This window comes from Herpailurus yagouaroundi, unplaced genomic scaffold (genome assembly GCF_014898765.1).
Source record: "Herpailurus yagouaroundi ecotype Mexico unplaced genomic scaffold, PumYag 100, whole genome shotgun sequence".
NCBI classification, from domain to species: Eukaryota; Metazoa; Chordata; class Mammalia; order Carnivora; family Felidae; genus Herpailurus; species Herpailurus yagouaroundi.
This window is the reverse complement of record NW_024412391.1, coordinates 51,089,854-51,101,960: the sequence shown is the minus strand read 5'-3', so window position 1 is coordinate 51,101,960 and position 12,107 is coordinate 51,089,854. Positions and strand designations below refer to the sequence as shown.

At 34.6% G+C, this 12,107-nt stretch overlaps 1 non-coding gene across 1 annotated transcript; it reads right to left on the bottom strand.

Moving 5' to 3' along the window:
• Window positions 1-11,162: 11,162 nt before the first annotated feature.
• On the bottom strand, window positions 11,163-11,269 carry LOC121029047 (U6 spliceosomal RNA). The gene has a single exon (XR_005789554.1). It is a non-coding gene; the product is annotated as a U6 spliceosomal RNA (small nuclear RNA).
• Between the last annotated feature and the right edge of the window lie 838 nt (window positions 11,270-12,107).

Below are 12,107 nucleotides of genomic sequence, written 5' to 3'. Positions count from 1 at the left end.
CTTTCTTAGTATATCAATTATATTTCATTTTTTTTACTTTTTCCAGTGGTTACTCTAGAGTTTACAGTATACATTTATGGCTAATCCAAGTCCACTTTCAAATTACAGGTAGCACAGTACCTTATAATAACAAATCATTTATTATATTATAATTGTCATTCATTTTACTTATATATAAGCACCTATATATGCACATATACACACGGATATATTATTATTTTGAACAAACTATTATCTGTTGGATCAGTTAAAAATAAGAAAATAAAATTTGCAGTTTACCTTTATTTATTCTCAGATGCTCTTATTTTCTTTATTTAGATCTGAATTTCTGGCCAATATCATTTGTTTTCTCTCAGAAGAATTTCTTTTAATATTTCTTGCAAGGCAGGTCTACTAGTAATAAATGCTCTCAAGTTTTTGAGAAAGTAAATATTTTTTTCACTTATCCCTGATTTTATCTCTATCCATCCATCATTTTCTCACCAAAAAGGCCCTTCACTTGCTTCTCTGTCAGACTCTATCTCTTCATTAATTGAAAAATCAGTGTGAAACTTTCACAAAACCCTCTCTAACCTCTCTCTCCTTATGCTATTTATGGATTATTCCAGTAATTCTTAAGAAACGGGCCATGAATATATGTCCAATTCTTTTTTTCTGTATATTTTAAATAAGTTTTTGATTTCTAGACTTTATTTTTACCACAATGTCTGAAAATGTATGGAATAATGGTCATTCTCACTTTGTGATTGCATAAGTGCTATTAACCTGTAACCACTCTCAAGTAGTATATGGCTACATCTACTTATGAGGTGCCTTTAAATCATGGGCTCTTGGGCTCTAGACTCAAATAGAAAAACAGAGAAAACTATTGATGTTTTTCTTGTGCTAGGATAAGTATGTCTACAATTTTTGTTTTGAAAAAAAAAAAAAAAAGATAATGTGTCACCATGGTAGTCTTGCTTGATTTTTATGATGAAAAAACTATTCTCAATATGTGCTCACATCAGTAACAGTTTAGATAGTGAAAGTTTTGTAAATCAGTTTATGTTTTGATCAGGAAAAATGACAGTAGCTTTGAAATCTGACTTTAAAGCTCATTTTTAAAAGGTTATCTAAAAATTATATCATGTCTTCAGAATATTAAATGGGACCGTTCTATTGAGGCCCGGGCTAGTTTCTTTTTAAAAATTTTTTTTTTCAACGTTTCTTTATTTTTGGGACAGAGAGAGACAGAGCATGAACAGGGGAGGGGCAGAGAGAGAGGGAGACACAGAATCGGAAACAGGCTGCCGGCTCCGAGCCATCAGCCCAGAGCCCGACGCAGGGCTCGAACTCCGGGACCGTGAGATCGCGACCTGGCTGAAGTCGGACGCCCAACCGACTGCGCCACCCAGGCGCCCCATGGGCTAGTTTCTGATTGTATGCAGGGCCCATGAATTTTGAAGTTGATTCTTTTGGGTCATCCAATTGACATGTCCCCTGGTGACATTTGAAGAATGCCTGAAAGCAATGTATAGGTAGATCTGCCAGATTTCCACTTCTGAAACACCTTTTGTAATAAGGCACATCCTAGTATTTTTGTTACGGCACATAATTCGCCCAATATGTTTCAAAGTTGGAGAATTTAAATTTTATGAATCTCTGGATACTCTTTTCTTATTATTTTGTTGGCTGAAGCAGAAATCCTTTCAAAAATAGGTAGGAATAAAAAGACCCTGCGCGTTCGTAATCATTTCTGCTTATGGCCAAATGACAACTACTAGGAAGGAAAATAAGTTAACAAGGTGAAGTGACATAGACCAGAGTCAGTGGGGATTTAATTTTTGCTTTAGAGTATCCAAAAATCTTTTAATTTTTTTTCTTTTGTACATGTTATGGCTTGCACTCAATTCTGTTTTTGCTCCATAAATCTTCAAGAAAAATGTATTAATTTGTTCATGAGTTATTATTACTAATATGGGCCTGGCACCATGCAAGGCACCACAGCTAGAGAAGTGAATCAATCAGACATCATAACCTTCACAATGGGCCATGTTAGAGTAAGTGGAAGAGAGAGGAAAAAGTCTGTGTGAAGAGTTTAAATTTTGATTGTATAGGGAAACAATATATGTGTGCTCTCTTAACATTTTATTTTAGATTAAAAATTATATTAAATGTTAAAACACATATGGAAATAAATAGTATGTTCCATATTCCCCTGTTTTTGTCTTCCTCTTTTTCTTTCCTTTGCTGTTCTAGTTCCAGTCATAGTTCTAGTTCTTATCCATTCATTCATTTATCCACAGACTGTGTATTTCTTTTTTATTAAATTTTGAGAAGATGCTGATAGTAATTTTTCTAATGAGTGTAGATCTTAATAGAAAAGGAAACTAACATATGCCAGAATATACCATATATATGCCAGAATATATATTTATAAATAAATATATATATGGTATATATATATATATATATATATATATATATATATATGGCATATATAGCACATGTAAGAGGCTACATTTGCTCATTACTACGTTTTTAGGCATTTAACAGTTGGAATTCATGATTGTTTCAAATTAAATCTTCAAATTTCTAATTGTTGTCATGTGTGCACTCTAATTGTTTCATATTTTATAGCTTTGCTGCCTTGTGGTACTTTGTAATATGCCAACCTGGCTATGCTGAAGTGCTTTCCCACAGTACTCTTTTCTGTATGTTTCCAGTTAGTATGATCCATGTGAACCCTAGTTGTTTCCTTCACTCCGGCTGAGAGGGTACAAATATCTATGTTTCTAAATGAAGCCTTTCCTGGACGATCTAAGTCCCTAGCCAACAACCTCCTGGTCACAGATACTTGAGTAGGCCCCTGGAGAACAGAAGAGGTAGCTCAAACCAACCCACAGCATTATGAGCTAAAAAAATGTTTAAAACATTTTTTTTGGAGTTAAACCACTAAATTTGAGGTAGTTTGGTAGTTTGTTATCTAGGAATAGCTAACTGATACAAAAGGAATGAACATAGTCACAGAGAGAGGAAAGAGCTATAGATTGGGATGATATTATGTGCAGTTATTTTTTGGCAAAATAGAAGTTAAATTCTTCTGTCCAGAGAATAACAAGTATATTTCCCAGGCCAAAACATAGAGTACTAGCCGAAATTCCAAATGTGATGAAAGTAATTAGTTGAAGGGAATCTTGTGCAAAGTAGTCTTTTAGTGCTTCTAAATAAGCTTAACTATTATGTAATTAAGTTTTTGACATAAAGAGTCCTACAATCACATTTTTAAACACAGCACATAATTCAATTTTAAAGGTCTATATTAGTCTGTTTTAATAAGTATTTTTAAATTATTTTATTGAATAACATAGACTATGTCATCATCTATTCAATTAGGCTATCCTGTGAAATACTCTTGTATCTTTTACTACTTATATGGCATTATACCACAGGTTTTTATGTGTTGACCTTTACCTGATTAGTGTTTTTATTTTTTACATTTTGCATCTAAAATCCTTGTGTACATGAGCCACCTGGGTGGCTCAGTCAGTTAAGCATCTGAGTCTGGATTTTGGCTCAGGTCATGATCTCATGGTTCATGAGATCAAGTCTGGCATTGGTCTCTGCGCTGACAGTGCAGAGCTGCTTCGGATTCTCTCTCTCTCTCCCCCTCTCTCTGCCCCTTCCCCAACTTGTGCATGCTCGCTCTCTCTCTCTCTCTCTCTCTCTCTCTGTCTAAAAAATAAATAAGCATTAAAAAATTAAAAAAATAAAATCCTTACATATATGTAGACTGTGCTTTTCACAATATGTGCTGTTGGACATCTGTGCCAGAAACAACTGGAGTGTTTGTTTGAAATGCAGATGTTTGGACCCACCCCAGAGCTTCTTAAATAGGCTTCAAGGATGTGGTTGGAAATTTCCTTCCTTAGCAAATTTCCATACAAACATTTGAGAATCTTTACTATAGATCTGGCATAGTGCAAGGTGCTAAAAAAATGTTTTTAAAATGAATGGGAAACAGGAATATGTGTGCTTAGTTGAAACTCCTATTTTAATACACAAAATTTGTCTATGGAATTTACATAGCAATAATTCATGCCTGTACAGACATGCCAGTATAGACAGACAAAGTATAGTTTAATACCCAGTTGCCATTGGAATAACACAAGTTATTCATCAGGTTGATTCTGGTGTAACTAGCAAAGAAAAAATACTTTTTACCCTTAATTTGGCAGAAGCCTCTTCTTTGATTCTCAGAGTGAAAATAAAAATGAGGAAAGCAGAAGGTCCTGGCTGAATGAGAAGAATCTTTGGAGATTAATAGAAAAGTCTCAAATAGTGTCAGTATGGCAAATGTGTGTAGAGGCACTCTATAAAGTTAAAATTCAAAGGAGAGTTAAACCTAAGTTCTTAGTAACTTTGCATAAGTCCACTTTATTTTTTGAAAAAAAAATGATGAAACAACTTCTTAAGGCAGACGTCATCATTATGTTAATGCCTTGAAAGAGTAATTGGAAACAGCAATAAATAAACTCTGCATTGATGTTAGCTTAGAAAATGTGGTGGTGGAGATAATTTAAAGAACATATGAGGAATATAATTAAAATGTAGTCATGTGTGGTCTGGAAGAAATATAATGCACAAAAGAGTTCAGTCATTTCTCAAGGATAAGTTCTTGACTTTACAAATATTTCATTAATTCTATCTCAACATGGAACAAACCATAGTGTGAATTATACTCTAAGAATCAAGAATGCAGGAATGTTACTTATAGTTTACAGGAATAGCAATACCCTTTCCGACTGCTTTTGTCCTAGGCTTTGCTTATTTGTAATTTCTCCTATTATCCATTCAAGAGAATGAAAATTATTCTGTCCTTCCCCCCCCCTTTTTTTTTGCATTTGATTTAAAATCAAAGGATTAAACCTGCTCTTCTCCAAATTAGCTAAAGATTTTCTAACAAAGAGTCATGACAACCATAATTTTGGGAACAGATGCATAATTATAAGAAGGAGGAACACTGAGGTTACCTTCCTGTTGCATTGAATATATATATAGCTACACCAAAGATAATACACCCATATGACATCCAAACTAAGCAGGGTTTGTTTTTTTTTGTTTTGTTTTGTTTTTTTTTTTTGGCGGGGGGGGGGGGGGTCTATGTGTCTTAGTCATGAAACTTCCATTGAGTTTATGTGTCATCCAGAGTCCAGAGTGAGAAGTATGTTTTCCAAGTCTGGTTTTGTAGATTTCTCAGAACCCCTTTTGATCCTTTTAATTTTATTAACTGAGATGGAAACCTCTTGACATCAGAATTTTTGCAAAGTTTATTCCATCTTCCAGCCCCTGAAAGCTTTTAAATACCTAGGGGTTGGTCCAGATTGTCACCTAATGAATAAGAAAATCTTCCAAAGTCCATAGCATTTGAGGCCATTAGTTGCCATAAAATCACAAATGATTATATTATCCCTGTAAAAACAAATTAAAACCTTTGGTTTATTCTATTTTTCCATTATAAATAGGGACTTTCCAGCATCACTAAAGAAGTACGTTTGCCAAAAATGTTTAATCTGTCATTTCTTTTGACCATTTAAAGCAAATACCAGGTACAGAAGAACAAGTCAAACAACAAAACAAGCAACCAACAAGAAACCAGAAAATAAGACTGCATATGAGTCCTGTCCCATTCTTTTCAAGAAGCTGATGTCTTAAGGGCAGAGTTAGAGGAAAGGAAACTAGAGCACATTAAAAGATATTTTAGAGATAAAACAACCGTATAGAACATATAGTCTTTGGATGATCCTGGTTTGTATAAACTAGCTATAAAACATAGCTCTGGAACAATTAGGGAAATTTAAATATGCACTGGATATTGGAATTATTAATTTTTTCATACTCTGATAAAAGCATATAGGAATATATCTTCATTTTTAAGGTTGTGTACCTTAATATTTAAAGATAAACTGTCATGATGAATGTAATTTACTTTACAACATCTAAGCATAAGAAAAACATATAAATTGATTAATGAAGAAAATATGGCATAATGGTTATTAAGTTTTAAATCTCAGTTTTAATTGCATAGTTTCATTATACTGTGTCTCCTCATTTGATTTTTTTGAAAATTTGCCTAATAAATTTAAAAAGGACATAGTTGTCTTTCATAATTCAATTAGAATTAGAATTACAGTTAGAAATTTTGAATGAGCACAGGCCTTTGGTATAATCTAGAAAGCACAGGTTTTAGTAGCAAAGAACACTTAACTTCGTGTTAAGAGATCTGCATTCAAGTAAAACCATGGGCGAGGGCCCAGTCCAACTGCCTTCTCACCCTCAAAGCAAGTTCAGTCAAGGACTTTTCAATCAGATTTAAAACAAGAACAATAATCCTTGTCACCCTCCCATGTCAGGGGGGTGTTACAATGATGAATGAGCTCCAGGAATAGATTTAGCCTGCTGATGTATTTGTAACCCATATGGCTATATCACCCTTTGACTTTTCTAAGAGGAACAGAAAATAGTTACATTTAGTATGCCACAAATTAAATTTCTGTCAAGTTTGGCTTTAAAAACCACTCTCCTAGAAATCCAGGTTTTCATAGGCTGGCAAAGAATCTTTGTAAGATCCCACATTGGGAACTGGAGCTACTATATAGTAGCAACTCACTAGTAGTGGGCGATTTTGTGTAAGTGGAAATGAAACTTTGTTGACATTAAAAATGTATGTAGATATGCTCTTTAAAAAACAGTTTTATTGATATATACGTGACATACACAACTGCACATATTTAATATATATAACTTGACTAATTTAGATATGTATATGCCTGGGGAACTATCACTACAATCAAGGCAATAAATTTACCCATCTCCTCAAAAAGTTTCCTGATGGCCACCCAATTCATTGCTTTTTACTTGAGCAGCTTTAAGTTTTGTGAGTACTGTATACTTTATGTATTCTAAGTACTGAAACCAGCAAATATTTCATAGAGATTCAATAATTTTGGTACTGATCACATCAAAGCTAGTGTATAAATTAATGAGTAAAATGCTATAGGCTACTATTACTTGCTTGGTCTACTTTTAAAAATTTCTCTACCAAATAGTGCTTAACAAGTACTTCATAGGTGTGATAGTAGCACAGATTAATCCAATGTGTTTGATTAGAAACGTGTCACACTGTAATATAGTTTTGGTTTTCATTGTCCTATTCAAGTTGAGTAAACATTTACTATAGATCTTTGTTTTTTTTTTCCTTCCCTACGTCAAATGGTATTTTTATAAGAGCCTGCACAGGAAAATTCATCTGTTTGCCTTTTGGAATTTATATTTTCAGCCTATCTTAGATAATTGTCATGCTTCTTCCCATTCCAATAAAAAGATGTCCTAGGCATCTATTTAGATTCATTTCCACGAACTCAGACTGCATGAGAGTGAGAAAGTGAGAAAGTAAATTTTGTTCTATTCAAAAATGAGTTTGTAACTGATACCAGGTTAAAAACAATGATAAAGAGTCCACATCAGAAGAGAAGAGGGCTTTCTAGACATCTGTGGCCTCACACTTGCTCAGGAAGATGCTATTTAAGGACTAAGTCTGATGTCAGGGGGCTGAGTATCCTACCTTGGCTGAGCTGAGATACAGCATAATGGACACATTTCTTGTAGGTAGGGCTTTCTGAGAGCAACTCATCTATGAAAAAAGAGTGCCCCAGATAAAGAAACCTCACCCAGGAAAACAGGGTGCATGTATCAATCAGAGGGCCCATGGCTTCTGCACCGGGTACATTTGGGGATTAATTACATCTTAAGACAGGAAGAGAAGCTTTATTGAATTGTGGACCTCTTCATTGTTTTAATCTTGGTGCTTACAGTCTTATTTGAAAAACCAAACAAGTTTAAAAGGCCAAACTGAATATTTGGCCCTTAAAAAAAAAAGTCAGTGAGTTCTTATTAGTTTTACCAGGCTTTCCACACATTTTCAGAAGATGAATTATCACACTGTATAAAAATTGATAAAATCATAACATAAAAGCAATAAATTTCTATTTGTGTTATCTGTATGGCAGGAGAAATGGCAGAAAATTATAACCATTTGGTTATAATGGTTAGATATAGAGGTTTTTCAGTTGTCACACTTTATATAGATTCGTTTTTTTGAAAACCCATTGACTACACATATGTTGAGCGCATACTAGTAGGTGGAAACATCATAGCAATAAGCCTTCCTAAATGATGGTTTTTGCGTCGCATGTGTCAGCAATGTTTACAATTGTATGTACAACAATTAGGGATGGAGTCAGATAAATGTAACAAAATTATGACTTCTGGTGACTTAAAGGAATGTTTATGCTTATATTTTTTTCAGGTAGCAATACGTCTAGAAAGAGAAGCTCTGATATTGGTTTATAGGTGCAATAACATCAGGATAGGTATCTCTGCAGTTCTCTCGGTGTTTCCTTTTTGATGGCAAAATAGATGTCCCCACTCTAGGAATCATAGTCACATTTAAGGTATAGAGGAGGAGGGAAAGGTGAGCCCAGCCATATCTTACTCTCTCTATTTTTTAGAGAGAGAGCAATTAGGAGAGGGGCAGAGGATCGGAAGTGGGCTCCATGCTGATAGTGTAGGGCTTGAACTCATGAACTGTGAGGCCATGTCCGCCAAAGTCTGACGCTCAACTGCCTGAGCCATCCAAGGTACCCCTCTATCTCTTTTATCAGGACAGCTAGAGACTTCTAAGAAGTATTTCTATCAGACTTTCTTTTGTGTCTTATAGGCTGGAACTCAATCACACGATCACTTATAGCTATAACAAAAGTGGGGAAATCAAGTATTTGGCAATAGGTAGTAGCAGTATTATGATTAGTTTAGATTAATCATGATACTTTCCCAGGGGTTGGGTATATTACTACCCTGAATATAATCTAGTTTCTAGTACCAAGGAAGGGTAGAGGGAGGGGAGATGTTATTTAGTAGGCAAGTAAGAGTGTCTGCCATAATTTGCTTCAAATCTCCTGTCTATATGGAATGCCATTTTATGATTATTCAAACAAAAGTTTAGTCATGCCAACCACTCTACTACATAATCTGTTAAGCAGCTAAAATATATGCGAAATAATAAGTGAGTAATATGATACTCCACAGTTTGGAGTTTGGATAGTCCAGAGAATTAAATCTATGAATTTATTTGGACATTTTTGTCTTTGTGTTTATATAAACTTAGTCCTGTGTAAAGGAAAGTACCTAAAAACTACAAAACAACCATCAAATTATTATTATAAAAGAATCCAACATGTTACAATAAAAAAAAAACAATGGCAAAATAGTCAACATATAGGGAATCCCATCTAACAGCCACAACTAATAAGTGGTGTAGCCTTGGACAACTTACTTTACCTGTCTAGTTGGTTTCTTATCAATAAATTTGGTCTCTAGAGTCCAAATTAACTGTAAAACTCATAAAGTTGGTAAAAAAAAGATAATAGGGATGGCTTAGAAAATTTGATGATCATATATGACTATGTAATTCAAAAGAAAAAAGTAAATAAATATTTTGTTTCCTAGTAAGTGAAAAATTATATCGCTGATAGTTACATTAACTTACTTTTGGTTTCAAAAATATTTTAAACATAAATTAGAGGAACAACTAGAAACAGAGAAGGAATACTATATATGTCAAACTGAGGCATGCCACATACATTCTCATGTTATTTTTAAAAAAAATTTAATGTTTATTAATTTTTGGAGAGAGAGGTAGAGCATGAGTGGAGGAGGGGCAGAGAGAGAGGGAGTCACAGAATCTGAAGCAGGCTCCTGTCTCTGGGGTGACAGCACAGAGCCTGATGCAGGGCTTGAACTCACAAACCGCAAGATCATGACCTGAGCTGAAGTCGGATGCTCAATCGTCTGAGCCACTCAGACACCCCTGTTGTTGTGTCATTCTTAAAAGGTACTGAATGTGAAGACAGTAAACAAGAATAGGATAAATATTACATATTAAATCTATTTAGCTTATAGTATATGATATAATTTTAAATGATTATAATGTTCTAAAAGTAGATATTTAAGACATTGCAACTTAAATTTAAATGATTTTCTTCTAGCTGTGTTTTCAGAAAAAAGTAACAAACGAAGCTGATTTTGTGAAATTATTTATCCCTTAGTATTTGTCATACTTTCTTTACACTCAGAATTCAAAACGTAGTTATGTAAATTGTTTTACATTTGTCCAATTAACTAATTATGGATAGGAAATATTTTTGTTGCATTTTTAGAAAAAATTTCTTTCATAATTTCTGCCTATCTCCATTGTGTATATATAATAGCTACATTTGAAAATCCATTTATAGTATAGGTTAGTTGAGAATTTTTCTGTAAGTTAGCACCATTAGAATTAATTTATGATGCCAAAATTGAAAAATAAAATGGAATAAAATATAAGTCAAATGAGAAGGTACCTTTAAGATTCAAGGGTAAAAAATTATGTTCAATTTTGTAAGTACAGTCTTTGTGGTTGGTTCAATCAGGGCATTCAGATATATTGCCTGAAATTTTTAAGTTGCACTTAATCAAATTGGCTGTGGAAATAGCCCTTTAGCAAAATTACATGCAGCTTTTAAAATTAAGGCCTTAAAGCTATAGGGTATAACAACTAACCTGTAGAGTCTTTAAAACACATCAGCAAAGTTAGGAAATATTTGGCACCTGGGAATTTTCTTTTGGCATTATTAGGGTTACAGATATAGTCAAAGTATTCACGTCAGAAAGGTTTTCAATGAAAATTCCAGATGTTTGACAAATGTGTTGCCTTCTTATCCTCTTTAGACACATACAGTATGTTCATTCTTACTAACAATTTCTCTTTTTAAAAAATATGTAGGCATCGATAAATGCCTTGAGCATGATGAATACAGATATTTTAGAATTTGAACAAAGGAAAAAATGATTAACAGTATATGTGTAGTTGACAGTTTGGGAAATATTTCTATCTCTTCTAAATAACATATTGTAGTAGAAATTGGTCATTGTTTTGGCTGTCTAGCACCCATCTTTCAAATATTCTACCTTTATCTATTAGTGAGAGGTAATGTCCCCTCCCAATTTAGAGGTGGAACGTATCTGATCCTTGCTTTCCTATATTTCTTGGTACACAGGGTACAGAGCAATGACTACATTTCATCAATAAGATTCACCAGCCTCAGACTTTGCGTGTCATCCTTGTGCAGGGGCCATGCTAATCTTCTCTGTATCGTTCCAATTTTAGTATATGTGCTGCTGAAGCAAGCACACCAGCCTCAGACTTTGAAGCAGGTGTTAGTGATGCAAACAAGACCAGAAACTCCTCTGTTGTGTGGAGATTGCAAGAAGATTCAATTTCTAGAGCAGTGATGGCTGCTTTGCTAGTGTTGGTATCCTGAATTTAGCGTTTTCATTATTAGCAATACTAAGTTGCCTTCGCCACTCCTCAAAGGTGAGCCAGTTAGGTCTTCCATGGACAGTCTGCAGTATGAATTGAATTCCAGAGTTGGTCTTGGTTGCATTGACCTGAGACTTGTTCTTTAGCTCTCTTGGTACCTGTGGCCAGGAGATTGCGTCTCACAAAGCTCCAGTTACAGAAACCTTAATTAACCAAGTGTTCAGCTGCTGTGGTCTGAATTCCATCACTGAGTTTGCACACAGGCCATGCTTTGCACAGGCTACACAGAGCCAATAAGTGAACTCGGTAAGAATTCTAAGTCAGGTGCTCTGTTGGGTGGCTGATGGCCTTGCCAAACTTTCTTTAGACTGCAGTAAGGAGCTTTCGTCCTGTCTTTTGCCCCTCTTTCCTGCACCAGGCATCACATTGCTGCATGGTATGGTGGCTCCTCTCCTTCCTGATTTTCTTTTGAGGTGTGTTTCCTTAATGAAACTCTTGTATTTTTAATCAAGTCTTGGTGTCGGCTTCTTGAACTTGAACTAACAGTTATCCTACGAGCTAACACATTTTCAACACATTCCTTTTCTGTTTAAATAATCCAGAGTTAGTTACTTTGGTTTGGTTGGTTTGGAAAGTTTGGTTACTTTCAGAACACTCAATGATGTGTGTGTGTGTGTGTGTGTGTGTGTGTGTGTGTGTGTGTGTGTGT